The following is a 17100-nucleotide window of genomic DNA, read 5'->3' as shown; positions in this document are numbered from 1 at the left end:
TTTTATAACCTATACGTGACCTAATGCCTATACACAGAAATTGTAAGCACATACGATATTACATACACATACATAGATTTATATAGCCTATATGCATCATTGCATCATATATGCATTCAAAACTAGCCTATACATTCCTAAACCCTATATCACCTCTATTGTGTTTGTGTTTCATCATAAATGCAAAATTGACAAGCAAGTTTGAGGCGCATACTAGCTCACCCATGTATGTTGGTTGCTCGAAGCGTCAAACTCAATCGAATATGTGTAGTTTGACTACCATGTCTCTCAAACTGTTGACTTCTTTGCTTAAGCTCTCTGGATGCTCTACACTCTGATCTCTCAAATGCCAAGGATGCAAATGAGGATGTTTCTCCATGTGGATCCTATATATAGGTTGTGGAACCTTAATTGGTTTTTCTCACCTCCCGATGTATTTTTCCGCCCGGTGATCACTTTTGAACTTGATTTTTACCTACTTCAATTTGTTGCCTTATCCTTATCCCTTCCAACTTTTCTTTCCTATCAAGAGATTTCTGCAAAAAATTTTAAAAAAATTCACCCATCTCTCGAGGGGCCATATTACTCTCATAGTAGGGAAAGTATTGTATCAGATAATCTTATCTTCTTTGAGCCAACATAACAAGTTGCATTATCTCAAAGAGCGGCAAAATGTAGACACCTAAAATTTTCCTAGCCTAATTAAATAAATATTTTATTTATTTAATTATTTTGTCCTAAGCCTACTATTATAAAACCAAACAAAGATCCAAACCACATAATGCATTTTCACGTTTGGAAGACCAAACTATTGTAAAACCAAACAAAGATCCAACCACATAAAACCGTAGTTCTATATAATGTATAATTCTTGCCAAAATGAATTTACACATTTTTGCAAAGGAAAAATGTATTTTTTTCACATAGCCACCTTTTGGCTTACCTTGATCCTACACATACCCTTAACCATATACTCAACCTTATACCTTAAATCATCAACCCTTAACCCTATACCATTATTTTATCGATGCTAAACCCTATCCCTCAACCTTGTGCCCTAAGGCCTATATAATAAGCCTCAAGCCTATACAATCAACCCTAAACCCTATATCATATACCCTTAACCCTAAACCATATGCCTTAAAGCATATAAGATGAACCCTCAACCCTATACACTTAATCCTAATTTATATACCCTCAGCCCGATATCCTACACTCAAACTTACGTCCTAAAGCCTATACACTCAACCCTTAACCCTATACCTTCAAGTGTCAATCCTATACCCTCAAACCTAAACCTTATCCCTCAATATTATACTCTCAACCCTATAACCTTTGTCGTGTATCATCAATAATAAACCCTTCACCCTATCGCATAAACCCTAAGACATAAACGTTATACCCTAAATGTTCAACCCTAAATAAATGATTAATAATTTAACACTAAAACCTACATAATTAAATTTAATCCCTAAACCTTCAACTCTCAACTCTCCATCGTAAACAATCAACCCTAAACCCATAAACCATAAGCCCTACACCCTAAATCATGAATAAATTAGATATTAAAAGGAAAGAGGAGAACAAGACAAGGGAGAGGTAAGCTAGAGAGAAGAGAGGTAGAGAAAGAGAGAGAGATGTGAGGTAGATAGAAGAAGAGAGATCTACAAAAGGGGGAGAGCTATATAGGGAGGGATGACAAGAGAGGTAGGAAGCAGAGAGAGAGATACATGTGCACACACACACACACAGGAGAGATAGGTAAAACTAGTGGAGACAAAGATGTGAGATAGAGAACAATAGAAAGGGGGGGAGTGGTAAAGAGAGGAGAGATGTGAGGTGTAAGATGATAGATAAAGAGGTAGGTAGACCCTCAACCCTCTATCATGATCATAAACCCTACACCCTAAATATTAAACTCTGGGAGATGCATGTTGAGCCCTATACATTAAACCCTAAATATTCACTCTAATAATCAACACTAAAACATATACCCTCAACCATAAACAATATACTCTCAACCATCAACCCTAAACCCTCAAATATAAACTCTTTACAGAAATGTAAGTGCATTAGAGAGAGATGGATGGAGGAGTGAGAGAGAGAGAGAGAGAGGAGAGACAAGAGAGAGAGTGAAAGAAAGATGAAGAGATACAGAGAGTATTTGTATCTTCATAGGAATTTGAGCACATTATAACACACTCGCTCCTATGAAGATGGCTTTTTTAACACAAGAGAGACATTTTCTTCCTAGAAACATGAGTGCAAATATGTATAACATGGATAGAGATGTATTGAAAGAGATAGAGAAGTAGAGAGAGAGTTAGGGAGAGAGGAAGAGATGTAGATAGGGAGGAAGAAAAGATAGAGATAGGAAGAGTTAGGTAGAGAGAGACAAAGAGATACCTCAGAAAAATGAGTGGAAAAGGAGAGAGATAGAAAAAGAGTGTAGATTTGAGGAGGGAGGGAGGCATAGGGGAGAGATACAAAAATTTGGAGGGAGAGGGATAGAGATAAATTGGGGGGAAGGATGGAAGTATAGAGAAAGGAATATTGACAAAGAGAGATGTAGAGAGTGAACTAGAGGCATACAAAAAGGGAGCCAGAGTTGGAAATTTAGATTCAAGAACATGTTTTTTTAGTAGAGAACAAAACATGAACATGTTTTGTAATAGCCAAAACATGCTCATGTGTTTAGCTCCACCAAGTGTTTTGTGTAGCTAAAAACATGAGCATGTTTTGGCTATTACAAAAAACACTCGTATTTTGTCTACACTAAACACATACGAGTTTTGGCTTGTACCTAAGCTTGGATGGTTCACTTGCCTCATTTTGACATGATTTTTTCCTCCATTCTCATTTCTAAAACTTACTTGTTATCAGGTTTACACATTATATATTGAGTCAGTAAAATCACCAAGTCCATAATTTCACACGTCTTCTAAGCTTTCTAACCATATCATTTTTTTAGATTTGAATTGCATTAACACATTTATTTATAATTTCTTTCACTATTGTTTCCACAGTTGTCAGCAACATACGTGTTGACTTTTTTCAACAACTTTTGACCTACCTCTCCAAATTTGAAAAATAATATATAATATTTTTCTATACTTCATTCTTTACACATTGGGAAAACAATTGCATTTACGTATTTCGGTGCAAGTTATGTGGCACGCATGCTTGGTAATGTGATTTGAAAGACAAGTCCACTTTGATAATTCATTCAGAAATTACTCAAAAAAAATATACTTTTAGTACTCACTCTTAACTATATTTTTACTAGTGGGTTTTTTAAAATGCTAAATGCAACTAAAAAAGATAAGGTGCACACACCAAACATTGTTTTGCTAGAAAAAAAAGAGGAATACTTGTGTGCACGAAGCATTTGGTCCTCTTAATCTTATCTATTTTTAAAAAATAATAGTAGTTTACAAACTAGATTTTGATTACTACAATTCTTGTTCTTTTGGTGTATCCAAATTTTGAGTCCATGAATCTCAAATTACTCTTCCAAGTTTAGGTTTAGCTAATTTTAGAACAAAAAAAAAGTGGTCACTTTTGACCTCCAACCTTAACTTTGTTCTTATTATAATTATAATGCTATGTTACATAATAAAACGTGTGTATGGATTGAATAAATATAATTAAATGCCACAATTGTTGATCTTACATAATAAACATCAAGAATAAGTTTTGTTTGATGGGAGGAAAAGTTATACATATTAAATTTACACACCATCTCATCTTTTTATTATAAATTTGTATCTTATCACATGTCCAAATTAGGTTTTATTTATTTTTTCTTGAATTAATTGTTGGCTTAATTTGTTATAAATTTGTATCTTATCACATGTCCAAATTAGGTTTTATTTATTTTTTCTTGAATTAATTGTTGGCTTAATTTGTCATACTCAAATTATTGTAGTAAGTCAATTATAACAAGCACCTTAATGATATTGATTTGGTAGAATATCCTATTTAGGTCCATTTTGAACTCATTTCCAATCTAGGTGTAAGCTTATCAATCCTCCTACTATAACTCATCAAAGAGTAATCATCTTAACATGATATGAACATTTATCAACCCCATTGTTGAGAATGGCGCCTGCAAAAGAGCACAACTAAAGTCCCAAGGCTGGGATAAAGGAGCAAGGAACACATCACTTTGAAGGCAAAGGCAATTTGAGGACATGGGATGAGAGGTAGAGCTATAAAAAATGGAATAAATATGCCCCTGATGGTCATCGAAGCCAATGCATATTTGTTAGGCAACAGGCAGGAAGGATGGATAAATATGCCATATCCAGGAAAGTCTGAAAGATAGAGGACAGTAGGCCACTATACCTGAAGAAATGGCAACATCAATCTGAGGGTTTGAAGATTCTAGAAAAAGTGAATGTGAACAAAAAGAAAAATGGTTATCCAAACTAAAGATTCTGCAACCGGTTGTGGATCATCTCAGAAAATGAGTGTTGTTCACAAAATGGTTCGATATAGGGGTGATAGAGAAAAAATAAAGAAATGGTGGAGAGATCAGTTGGGAGCTGAGATAAGAATCATTTCAATAACAAATAATTACTTTCTAATAATCTACCCTACTTAAAAATGAAGAGAGTCATCATGGAGGAGAGCCAATTAATCATGGATGAATTATTCTTTTATCTCAAGGATTGAAAGATTAACTTCGATCCGTTAAAATATAAGATGGAGAAGACACAAATTAGGTACAAATTATATAACCTTCCAACGAAGTATTGGGGTAGGGAGATTCTAGAAATTATTGGAGATGATTTGGGAAACAATCTGGGATCTTACTTTCGCACTGAAGAAAGATCGTTCCCAAGAGAGAATGGATCTTTTGTGAGGGTTTGTGTGGAAAGAAAACCCAACAATACTAGATGGAATGAATTGAAGATTGTAACTAAAGAAGTTTAATAGATACAAAAGGCGGAAATAGATGTATCCCAGAGGAAAAATGTTAGTATTTTTGAGGTTTATGCAATATCACATTCAAGAGAATGGTGAGGTTTCCTAGCAGAAAGCAACAGTATTGGGAAGGCGGGAGTTCATTGCAAGAACAAGAGAGATCCCCCATGGGAAAGGCTTATAGTAAGGAGGTAATCATGGAGAGCTTGGAAATAGTAAGTCAGGAAAAGTTAAGCTCCAAAAGAAAAAAGATGTTGATTTGGGTGAGGCGGTGCAAAGGATAGGATTAGTCAGAGAGGAGCATGAAATCAATGCACTTGAACCGATCCTAAATGTTGGTTGTGATCTCATGGGAGTGGTTTAAGGGATGGAAAGGAATGAAGAGTTGGTGTATTAGAGAGAGGAACATAATTCGGAGTTAGAGGAAAACTCGAAAGACTTAGAAGCTTTAGAAGATTGATTGGGCACTATGGGTGAAGAGGAGAACGCAAGAAGAGACTATGTAGAAACATGTGACTGAAGCCAAAGACAGAGGCCATTGAGAAATTGGGACTCAAATAGAAATATCCTTCTAGGAAATCCTCAGATTGTGGGGAAAGGAAAAAGATAGGCAAGAAAACTAATTTGGAAAAATAAAACTTGATGGGGAAGTGAAAGGATAGGTGAAGATCATCAAGCTATTCAGATTAGGGAAGAGTGGATGATTCATGATGTTCATATTGTGGAATGTTATGGGCTTAAACACCCTTAACAAAAAGTGTATGTTTTAACACCACATGGAGGTGTCACTAATTGACATCTACATGATTCAAGAATCCAAATGGAAAGTTTAGAAGTACAGTGTTCGTATGAAAGTTGAAGAATTGGAATGTGGAGGTGGGAGATAATAATTTCTAAACACTCTAGTGCTTTTCTAGTTGAATCGTCATTTCTTATGCCTTTGATATCACAACAAACCCAAGTCCATCAATACTTGAAGCCCCCTTCAATTTTCTTGGCATGCCCCAACTTTATGTTGAATTCCTAGCTTTTTTAAGCCATGATTTTGGTTGTTTAGTTCAATCCATACTCCTCATGTGTTGTGTTGGCTTAATTTTTAAATCTCTTGACTTACATTTTTCCAACTCAATATAATCCCTTCTTTTAATTTTTGGTGATAGAAATAGAATTGCTAAATCTAACAAATTATGAAATACTATATTTAATTTAAGAAAAATCTGTTGGCAAATGCACACTCTAATGAGAAATTGTAGGTGATTGAAGGTTTTGTCATTGATGGCAACCTTGCAATCATATGATACCAGCAAGACAATATACCGGCACCGGAAATGATAGACTTTACACCGGCACAGAGAACATCGGCAGAGAAAGGAAGGATACTAGCACCTTGGCCGACAAGAATTTTGTTGATAATATATTTTGTAAATTAATTGTAAAATCATTGTAAGCCGACATGGCGAGTTATAATATGACTCATATATGTATGAGATCATTGTAGAACATTTTGTAATAAGGATATAGGTGAAATTAGGCAGACCTAATATGTGAATTATAGGTTAAGGGTTTATGTATGAAGCAGAGCTAAAACCAGTACTGCATCTGGCATAGCAAATGTTATTTTGAAGCAATACAAGACATTGGATTATTATAATCCATTTTTGTAAGTCAATGTGACTTCCTTTTGTAATTGAGCAGTGAGCTCTAGGCACTTGGCCTTCCTGCATGTGCAGGCCCCTATTGTAGCAGTAATATTCCCTTATTGGACAATAAGTGAATATTGTGGGTCACAAATCCCACCAAAGTTTTTCCCACACCGAGTTTCCTCGTTAAACTATTGTGTTATGGTGTGCTCTTCATGTGGTTATTGTTTTTCTTGTTTACTGCATTACTTTTGATTTATCGGTACACTGTATTGACATGCTTTACATGTTTTAATTCAAGTAAATTAATAAACCGGTTAGATACTGATTCACCCCCCCCCCCTCTCAGTATCTTTGGGAATCCTAACAATTGGTATCAGAGCCTGGTCCTCTATTTTCAAAAGCCTAACAGCTTGAGGAAGATCTTGACACCGGTAGAGATGGATAACTTAAGAGAACAATTGAAAACAGCTCTTTCAGACTATGATGCAGAAAAAATGAAGAATATCAAACTTGAAGATGATCTAAAAGCTGATCAGGATATCATTCAAGCACTTCAAGAGAATTACACTATAGCAAGGAATAAAAGAAGAGAACTTTGTGAGAAGATGCAGAAAGAGGGAGATGAAAAGGAAACTCTTAATGATCTGGTAAACAAACTAAGACAAGAGATAAGTACAACACAGAATGAGATGCAGGATATGACTGTGAGATTTTGCAAAGAAATTGAAGATAGGAAGAAAAATGAAGAAGATCTGACTAGAAGACTGAATGATGCTGCAAATGAAAACACAAGACTTAGTTATGAAAATGATATGTTGAAGATAGATCTGATGCATACACAAAATGACTCAAATGAACTTATGAGACAGAAAGAAATCTTGGAAAGAGAACTAGCTACTACAAATCAGCACAAGGAAAAATTCAAGAAAAGCTCAGAAGAACTTGGTGACATGCTAAAGAATTAGAAACCTAATGGTGACACTAATGGCCTTGGCTTTGAAGCTGGTGAAAGCTCTGGTACTGCAAACACACATGATCATAGCAAACCGGTAAGGCAACCAAATGCTTATAAATTTAATGGCAAATGCTTTAATTGTAACAAGTATGGTCATAGAGAAAATCAATGTAGATCTAGAAATTATCAGAACACCAATACACCCACCGATCAATGTTCAAAATGCAACAAAGTTGGTCATAATTCAGAGAATTGCAGAATGAATGTAAGATGTTATGTTTGTGGAAGAATTGGACATTTATCTAATCAATGCAGAACACATACCGACATAGGATATGGGAAAGCTATTCAGAAAAATAATGTGACTTGTTATGTCTGTAACAAGATTGGACACATTGCTAAATTTTGTAGAAGCAAATCCTCACCGGAAAATAACAAAGGTCCTAGTTTGAAAGGTAAAGAAAAAGTTGAAGAGGTAAAGCAAGAATTCTCAAAACAATGGATTAGAAAATCAGAATAGAATGTTGATGGGAATACTCCTCCACTAGCAGAACAGAGTAACACTCCACCGGCAGGAGACTCTTCATCTAACTGAAGGAAAATCCTTTGAGGGTTTAGCAACTAAATGAGAAACATGCTATTATTCCCTCGATTGATGGTGAGAAGTTGAGATTACTTCTTTACCGGTAGATAAGTTAGTTGTGACTTAACTAGCAAGCATTAAATGTGGCAGGTGAAGAAAATAACATTATAAAACAAGTGTTTTGGCTCCATTTTCATTTCACCGAGCATTCAAATCTTTGAGAGCGCAAAAATCCCGAGCAAAGGCATTCCAAGCAAAGTAGCGAAGCAATTCATCAAGAAATCATTCCTTAAGGCAGATAAAGGTATTTATATCCATGGCTTCTTCATCTACTCCTGAATTCATTGCAAACCCTATTGTTGTTGAGGTAGTTAAGCGCCCTAGACCCGTCTTCAAATTGGTTCCCGAAACTACTAAGAAAGATGATGACATAGGTGCATTCTCCCAAATCCCTAAAGGAGTAGTTTATGTTGAAGACCCTAGAATGTATATACATTGTCATTTGGAGGAATTGGGCGATGATGAAATCAAAAACATGTATAAATCTATAATTTGTGATGAATCCGGAAATGTCAAAACTGAACACAAGATAATAGAAACCCTAGGTTTTACAGAAATTCTTAGTATCCTAGATTTTCCAAAGGATATCATAATAATTGTGCTAAGAAGGGTTCATGATGAATTCTTTTGGTTGGACTCTATTCACAAGATTACTAAGGAAGTTGTCAAAGCACTAACAGGGTTACCTTCCACCGGTAACAGACCTGACAAAACCAAGAGAGTCTCAAATGACACAGCGAAAGATCTAACTGGTGCAACATTCGACAAGAGATCACTGAGGGTAAATGATGTAACGGATATCAATGTCAAATTTATCAGTATGATCTTAGGCTACAAAACTACACATGCAAATAGGTTAAACTCAATCTCTAGCCTATATGATTTGGCATACAGTTTTTTGGTAAGACAATTTTGGCAGATTCTTTTTGGACGACACCTTTTGGATTTTTCTCATGAGTGTTACCATCAATGCCAAAGGGGGAGATTGTTGGCAAATGCACACTCCAATGAGAAATTGTAGGTGATTGAAGGTTTTGTCATTGATGGCAACCTTGAAATCATATGATACCAGCAAGACAATATACCGGCACCGGCAATGACAGACATTACACCAGCAGACAGAACACCAGCAGAGAAAGGAAGGATACAGGCACCCTGGCCGAAAGGAATTTTGTTGATAATATATTTTGTAAATTAATTGTAAAATCATTGTAAGCTGACATGGCGAACTATAATATGACTCATATATGTATGAGATCATTGTAGAACATTTTGTAATAAGGATATAGGTGAAATTAGGCAGACCTAATATGCGAATTATAGGTTAAGGGTTTATGTATGAAGCAGAGCTAAAACCAGTACTGGATCTGGCATAGCAAATGCTATTTTGAAGTAGTACAAGACATTGGATTATTATAATCCATTTGGTAAGTCAATGTGACTTCCTTTTGTAATTGAGCGGTGAGCTCTAGGCACTTGGCCTTCCTGCATGTGCAGGCCCCTATTGTAGCAGTAATATTCCCTTATTGGCCAGTAAGTGAATATTGTGGGTCACAAATCCCACCGAAGTTTTTCCCACATCGATTTTCCTCGTTAAACTATTGTGTTATGGTGTGCTCTTCATGTGGTTATTGTTTTTCTTGTTTACTATATTACTTTTGGTTTACCGGTACACTGTATTGACATGCTTTACATGTTTTAATTCAAGTAAATTAATAAACTGGTTAGATACTGATTCACCCCCCACCCCCCACCCCCCCCCTCAGTATCTTTGGGAATCCTAACAAGATCATCCTCCGTAATGGAGCTCTAATTGAATATTTTTTAGGAGTTAAGATTAAACAATGGTGTTTTTTAAAAATGAACTCAAAACTTAGAAACTATTTGGCCAAGTTGAGATCTTGCTTTTAGTCCCTACCTATACATAGGCAGGAGACTAATGTTTTTGGCATGGCAGTTTGCAATTAGGTCGACGTGGGGAACCGTATCAAGAGAAAAATTAATCTCATTTGCTATGGTTTGCAGTGTTTTATTTATTAATTTCAATTTTTTGAGGTTTTAAGTTTTTTTCTAATTGGCTTGTGATATTTTCCTTGGGGTTTAAATTATTTTTTATTTGGAAATTAAGAAAAAAAAATTGATAGACAATAGAGAGGTAGAATTAAAAAATTTAAGTTGAAGACTATAATGTATAAATAAAAGGTCATTTTTTATAATTATAGAAGCATGTAGAAATTTGTCTTGTAAAGCACAAGAAGTGCACATTTGTAAAATTGGACAAGTTGGTGAAACAAGAAGTACGCATTTGTAAAATCAAACAAGTTGGCGAAGTGAAAGCTTATTAAAGTTTGACATGCTTATTAGTGGTTGTTATTAAAGTTTGTTAAAGTTTTTTGAAGTTGCCGACAGAGTGAAGGTCTTTGCAAACTGTTGCAGAGGGTTGTGTTCTAAGAACAATTTGAGTAAGGGCAGTGACGGTGTACAAAAGTTGAAATACAACTCAATTAAAGGCAAGAATCCTCTTTACATTAACATTTTCAAAACTTTTGGTTTGGCTGTAAAGTTCTCAGTTATTTGTTTCCTTGTTTATCTAGTAATTGCATTATTGTTGAATATTTTGTTTACAATATAGCAGATGAGTTTTTATGAATATAAAACAAGTACAATATTCTTTTTTTTATAAAGCTATAAAGTTTTGTTCCAAGGCTTTAACTGTTTCCTGGTAATAAGTATTGTAGTCTTTATTTATTTTGAACAATATTGATTGCAAAGTGCGGAATGTTTACCCTTAGAAGTATTAGCAGTTTGAAATTGAGAGCATAAAAATGACAAAAGGATTTTAACTAACATGATAGACCAAAAAAATGACCTTGGCCAAATGATAAGAAACAAAAGAAAAAGATTTTTTTTAATTTGAGATAACAAAAATTATTGGAAAGCAATTAATTTGACAGCAAGTTGGGTGACTGTTTCTAGGCCACGAAGGCCAATAATTATTTCTCTAGGGAAAATTCATAAATTAGCAAATGACTTGAACAGTTGCGCGACATACAGAACAAGTTAACAATGAACACAGGGAACCTAAACCGTAAGCTCTACGATAATTGTAGTGTTTTCTATATAGGTATATGATTAGGTTATGCATATGAAACTCTAGGTATTATCTTGAGGCCTCCACTCTTAATTGGTTGGTTTTAAAATCTATTGGAGGTGCACAAGCCTGTGAAAAACACAATAAATAGGTTAGTAATAGAGTCATTTCAAGATACACTAGTGCAATAGTTATGTAGAAATATATATGGAATATTACAAGTATGAAGAACAATATGCCTACTTCATGTATTGAAAATGAGTCTCCATACCTGTAGCCAAAGATATGGAATCAAAAATATTTATTGAGTTGTAGAACTTTATATTTCTGTGAAAATGCATTTTGTTTTTTTATTATTAAAAACCAAGGGAGAAAGCTTATGGCATTTAACAAATATTTCATGTGGTTGATCTCTACTAACACATTTTGTATAATATCTGGAGGTATGGTGACTAATTTTCTTGTTTTTTTGTTTCTTGATTTAGCTCTAGTGTAGTGTAGAAGACATTTTTTTGTTACCGTCATTCATAAGCAAGATGAGTAGACTTTCAAATGGGACTTAAAACCTATTCTAATTTTACATAGTGTGTCTTTTTTTATATTCTTGCCTTTGATTGAGTGGTACTTCAGGTTCTCTGGAACCGACGACTCTCCTAACATAACTAAATCAACTCCACATTGCTCTTAGAACACAACCCTCAGCAACAATATGTAAAAACCTTCACACTATAGATACCTTCAATACATATGCATATACATATGTATATACATATATATGTATGAATTAAAATATTCTGAGCTTCTAATTTTTTCCTTGATTGGGCTATCATATTTTCCCTGCAGTTTAAATTCTTTTATATTTGGAAACATATACATATACATGTGTATACAAATATCTATACATATATGTATATATGTGTAAATATATGTCTATATGTATGTATGTATATATGTTTATACAATATGTACATATGTATATACATATACATATATCTATACATACATCCATGCATGCATGCATACATACATATATATAAAAAATATAGACTATTGTCATACCTCTTTTACAGATACCTTTCTCTCCCTTTTTGAAAATCGATCCATTAGCACAAACATCGCCTCCAATCGACTTTTTCTCTCCGACCTAAATTCAAACTCCAGATTGCTCATAACTATTTAATATTTACAAAAAAAAAAAAAAAAAATCTGACGACACACTTTGGGTTTGTAACCATCGAGCACACCCACCAGCGTACTATGTCTTTCTAAACACACCACTTTTCTAAATTTTACCTTTCCCTTTTCATTTTCTAGATATTTGCCTACGCACATTCTTCGCTCACCCAACACGCCAATCATGCTTTACACATTTTATTAAATCTCATTGTTTCCTACCACATTTCTTCAATTGCTATGCACTCACATGAACCCATCCATGCCCTGGACATAATATATGTCTAATACTTCTGCAACCTACAATCATCGTTATTTAAGATGAATGAAGATTACAGTACTTACTATCAAGAACTGTAGTTGTTTAATATTCAAAAAAAACTTGTCTATTATATTTTTAACAGAACATTCAATACACACATGTTGTAATTCCATTTGTCTTAAGATTTTGAATGCTTTCGCACAGTAGCCAAACAACATCGAAGTCATTTATGCATTTCTAGTTTTACTTTGTATTTAAGTGAACCATTATAAAACTATTTCATTTTAGGATTAATTAGCATTTGTGATGTTCAATTACATTAAAAGTAGTGTATTTGCCCAAAGTCATGAGAATAAGAATAATATAGATGGAATCAAAATGTCAAGGCTATGCAAGAAGTTGGGATGCCAAATATGTGTATAGGTATATACATACGCACTACAACTGTGACAAAGCTTACAGTTCAGGTTCCCTGTCTTCATTGTTAACATGTTATATCTCGGACAACTGTTCAGATCATTTGCAAATTTCCAACTTTTCTCTGGGGAAAGAATTATTAGCATTCATGCCCTAAACATAAAAGATGCCTAATACTTCTACAACTTGCAACCATCGTTGTTTAAGATGAATGGAGATTACAGTATCTATTATCAGGAATTGTACCTATTTTATATTCAAAAAAAATTGTTTGTTATATTGTTAACAGAACATTCTACATATACATGTACATACATACATACATACATACATATATATGCACACACATGTTATAATTCCATTCATCTTAAGAGTTTGAATGCTTTTGCACAATAGCCAAATATCATGGAAGTTATTTCTGCATTTCTAGTTTTACTTTGTATTTAAGTGAACCATTATAAAACTATTTCATTTTGGGAATTATGTTTTACACACTATAGTCTTCAACTTATATGTGTGTGTGTGTGTGTGTGTGTGTGTGTGTGTGTGTGTGTGTGTGTGTGTGTGTATAAACATATACGCATACTTAGCATTTGTGATGTTCAATCACATTCGAAGTAGTGTATTGGCCCAAAGCCATGAGAACAAGAATACATAGATAGAATCATAATGCCAAGGCTATGCAGGAAGTTGGAATGCCAAAAATTAAAGAAATATATTGGATCAAGAAAAAGACAAAAAGATGATCATGTGACTAGCAATGGGGAATAGAAGTTTAAAACAAAAGCTATAAGTTGCATTGAAAATGAAAAACTAGAAGTTGGAAATGTTTTAGGAGGCTATGTAGGGAAACCAAGTGAAAAGAGGAAAGCATAGAATGAAAAACAAAGCTAGGATTTTGAGTTTGTAGCTACATAAGTAAGAGAAACAAATAGATTTGGCACATGATATAATTGAATGATGATGATAGAAGACACCAGCAATGGGGAATGAAAGTTTAAAGGGCAAGCTAGAAGTTGCATTGAAAATAAAAAAGTAGAAGTTGGAGAGGTTTTAGTAGGCTAAGTGGGGAAACCAAGTGAAAAGAGTAGACAAATTTGTATCTACCTACAATAATGTTTATCTATAAAGATTCATATTTTCGAACTACTTTAATTGGTGTCATTTTTGAACTACTTTAATTGGTGTCATAGCTTGAACAGAAATTAGGGTTTTGTTGAAAAAGTAACTTCATTCATGGTGCTAGATAGCAGAGGTCAGTTTCTATTAAACCCATGTTACTAATGTAGACAGAGCCTCTTGGCACATAGCATGCAAGATGGAGGGATTTTAGGAGCTTGAAACAAGTCACCGTTTATGCCTAAATATTAGGGCATGTACAACGATTTGCTTAAAAAAATTGACCCAACAAATGCTAAAAGCCACTTTACCTAATCAACAATCGGTTCATGAAATTGGGCTCAACCAAACATCAACAATTTTGTTTTGCATATGAATTTAATGAGAAACTCACATGCCAACTTAGCCAAAGCATTTAAAAAACATAGACTATTAAACATTCGAGATACAATTAAAAATTTGTACTTATCCACCAAAACACAAACTATTGTCATACCTCTTTTACAGATACCCTTTGTTTTCCTATTTGAAATTCCATCCTTTAGCATAAGCACCCTCTCTACTCGGCTTTCTCTCTCCCACTTGCATTCCAAATTGTAGGTTTCTCACAACTATAATCTCTACAAAAATAAAAAAATTAGATGACACGGTTAGGGTTTCTAACCTCAGAGCACTCCTGCCAGTCTACTATGCCTTGCTAAAGACACTACTTTGCTAAATTTCACCTTTCCCTTTTGATTTTCTAGATATTTGCCTACCCACATTCTTCACTCACCCAACACACTTACCATGCTTTACACATTACATCAATTATCATTGTCTCTTGTCGCATTTATTTAATTGTCGCACACTTACATCTACTTAAACTACTCATCTTCTATACACGTATTTATTGCTTCTTATTACCATAATTACCATGTTAAATAGTGTTGACAACTATTTCGACCACATTGATTATGTTTTCCTTTTATTATGACATTGTGATTGTTTGAATAATGAGGAACCTAGCATAATTATCCCTTATAATAGTTTATGATTTATTTATTTTTCATTTATAATTTTATTTTTTACTAAATGTCTATATAAATATTTTTTATGATGAAGATAAGATGAATTTAGAATAATAAAATTCATGCTTGATTGAGTACATGTATATGATCATTGATTTTATATAGATAATTATTTTTACGATGTATTCAATTAAATTCAAAAATCTATATAAATATTTTCAATGAGTAAGATAAGATAAATTTAGAATAAGAAATATCATGGTTGATTGAGTACATATATGTGATCATTGATTTTATATAGATAATTATTTTTACGATGTATTCAATAAAATTCAAAATGTATGCACATCATCTTATACAATATATGTTCAAGAATTAAACCAACATCTGACTTATTTTCCTTATACAATATTACTTTGATATGTTTCTATCCTTTCTTTCAAAACATGCTTATATAGTTTTCACAAATATCATAAAAGATGATGTAAATGTATAATATTCATTATTAATAGGAATTTTAACACATTCATGTATTCTTTGTTGCCATCTTAGACCCAGAGATTACTTTAGTGGCGAATATTCACCAATGTAAAAATTTTCATGTCAGCGACCTGAAAAATGGCAAATATTTTGTACTGACTGGGGGTGTCCATGTCGCTAGAACATTATCAATTTTCGTCAAATTCTCGGCCCAATCTCCATATATTTTATGTAATTAAATGTTTCTATGCAAGTATTTTGCCAATACAATATACGGTGGACACACGGTAAATTTAATTTTTTTGCCTACACTCTCTGAGGTTGACTTAATAGACGACCATAATTCGCCTATACGCATGTGAAGATTTTTTAGCCAGGAGGACCCAATTCTCCCAGAATTTTTCTGACGCATCTCCATTCACCCCAACTTACGTCAACTATATTGTATTTGCCAATTATTTTGACAACCCATAATCACCTCGAAAATTACATAAGTCGTGTTATAGTTACATGGGATTCTCCAAATATTTGTATACCATAGAAAATTCCCATGGAATTCGCCATATAAGGATTGATATAAATACATGCAAAGATCAGATCTGTCTCAACACAATCTGGTGGGTTCTAGGCTCTAAATTTTGATCAATAGCGAATTTTCAGACCAAGGAAAATCATTGTTGTTGACTGCATTGGCAACTTCTAGTGACCTAAAGGTGAGCGATCATATTTTTGAAGTGTTATAATATTATTCTAAATTTATCTATATTTGTTTGCACTGTTGAGTTCATTTTTATTCAGTGGTGACCCGTTAGTGCCAAGTGGCCAGCCACGACATTCAGACCTCAGACATCTAGATTGTAGGTCATAGGGCCAATGAAACATACATTATACTTTATAGTCTATTATTGCTTCTTCAACAAATTGATATTTTTTTGGCAGCCTTTATTTCATTAGAGATGTCGAATGGGAAGAAGGGTAGGAAACCTGAAAGTGGGGAAGGCCATGAGAGGCCAACAAAAAAAAGAACGTTGTCTTCGTACTTTGGATTTGGAAAAGATTGAGGTGAAAATCAGGAAGGTACATCATCACAAGTACAAGTACCAAATTCGCAACCTACACTGCATGTTGAAGACGGCGGTGAACCTAATATCTCAGATCAGGATGATCTTGAAGAAGATTATCTGGTAGATGCCCAAGTTAGTCGGAATGATATAATCGACTTGGGTGATAATGTCATTGATGATAATGCACAGAAGGGGAAGAAAAGACAGATCAAAAAAGGATGAACCACAATCAAAAAAGGATTGGGAGAGGGATATGTTAGTGAGGAATTTTCAAATTAATTGGGTATCAAAGTATCCATTCATTGAACCAGTGG

Source organism: Cryptomeria japonica, chromosome 2 (genome assembly GCF_030272615.1).
Source record: "Cryptomeria japonica chromosome 2, Sugi_1.0, whole genome shotgun sequence".
Classification (NCBI taxonomy): domain Eukaryota; kingdom Viridiplantae; phylum Streptophyta; class Pinopsida; order Cupressales; family Cupressaceae; genus Cryptomeria; species Cryptomeria japonica.
This window is presented reverse-complemented; position numbering follows the sequence as displayed.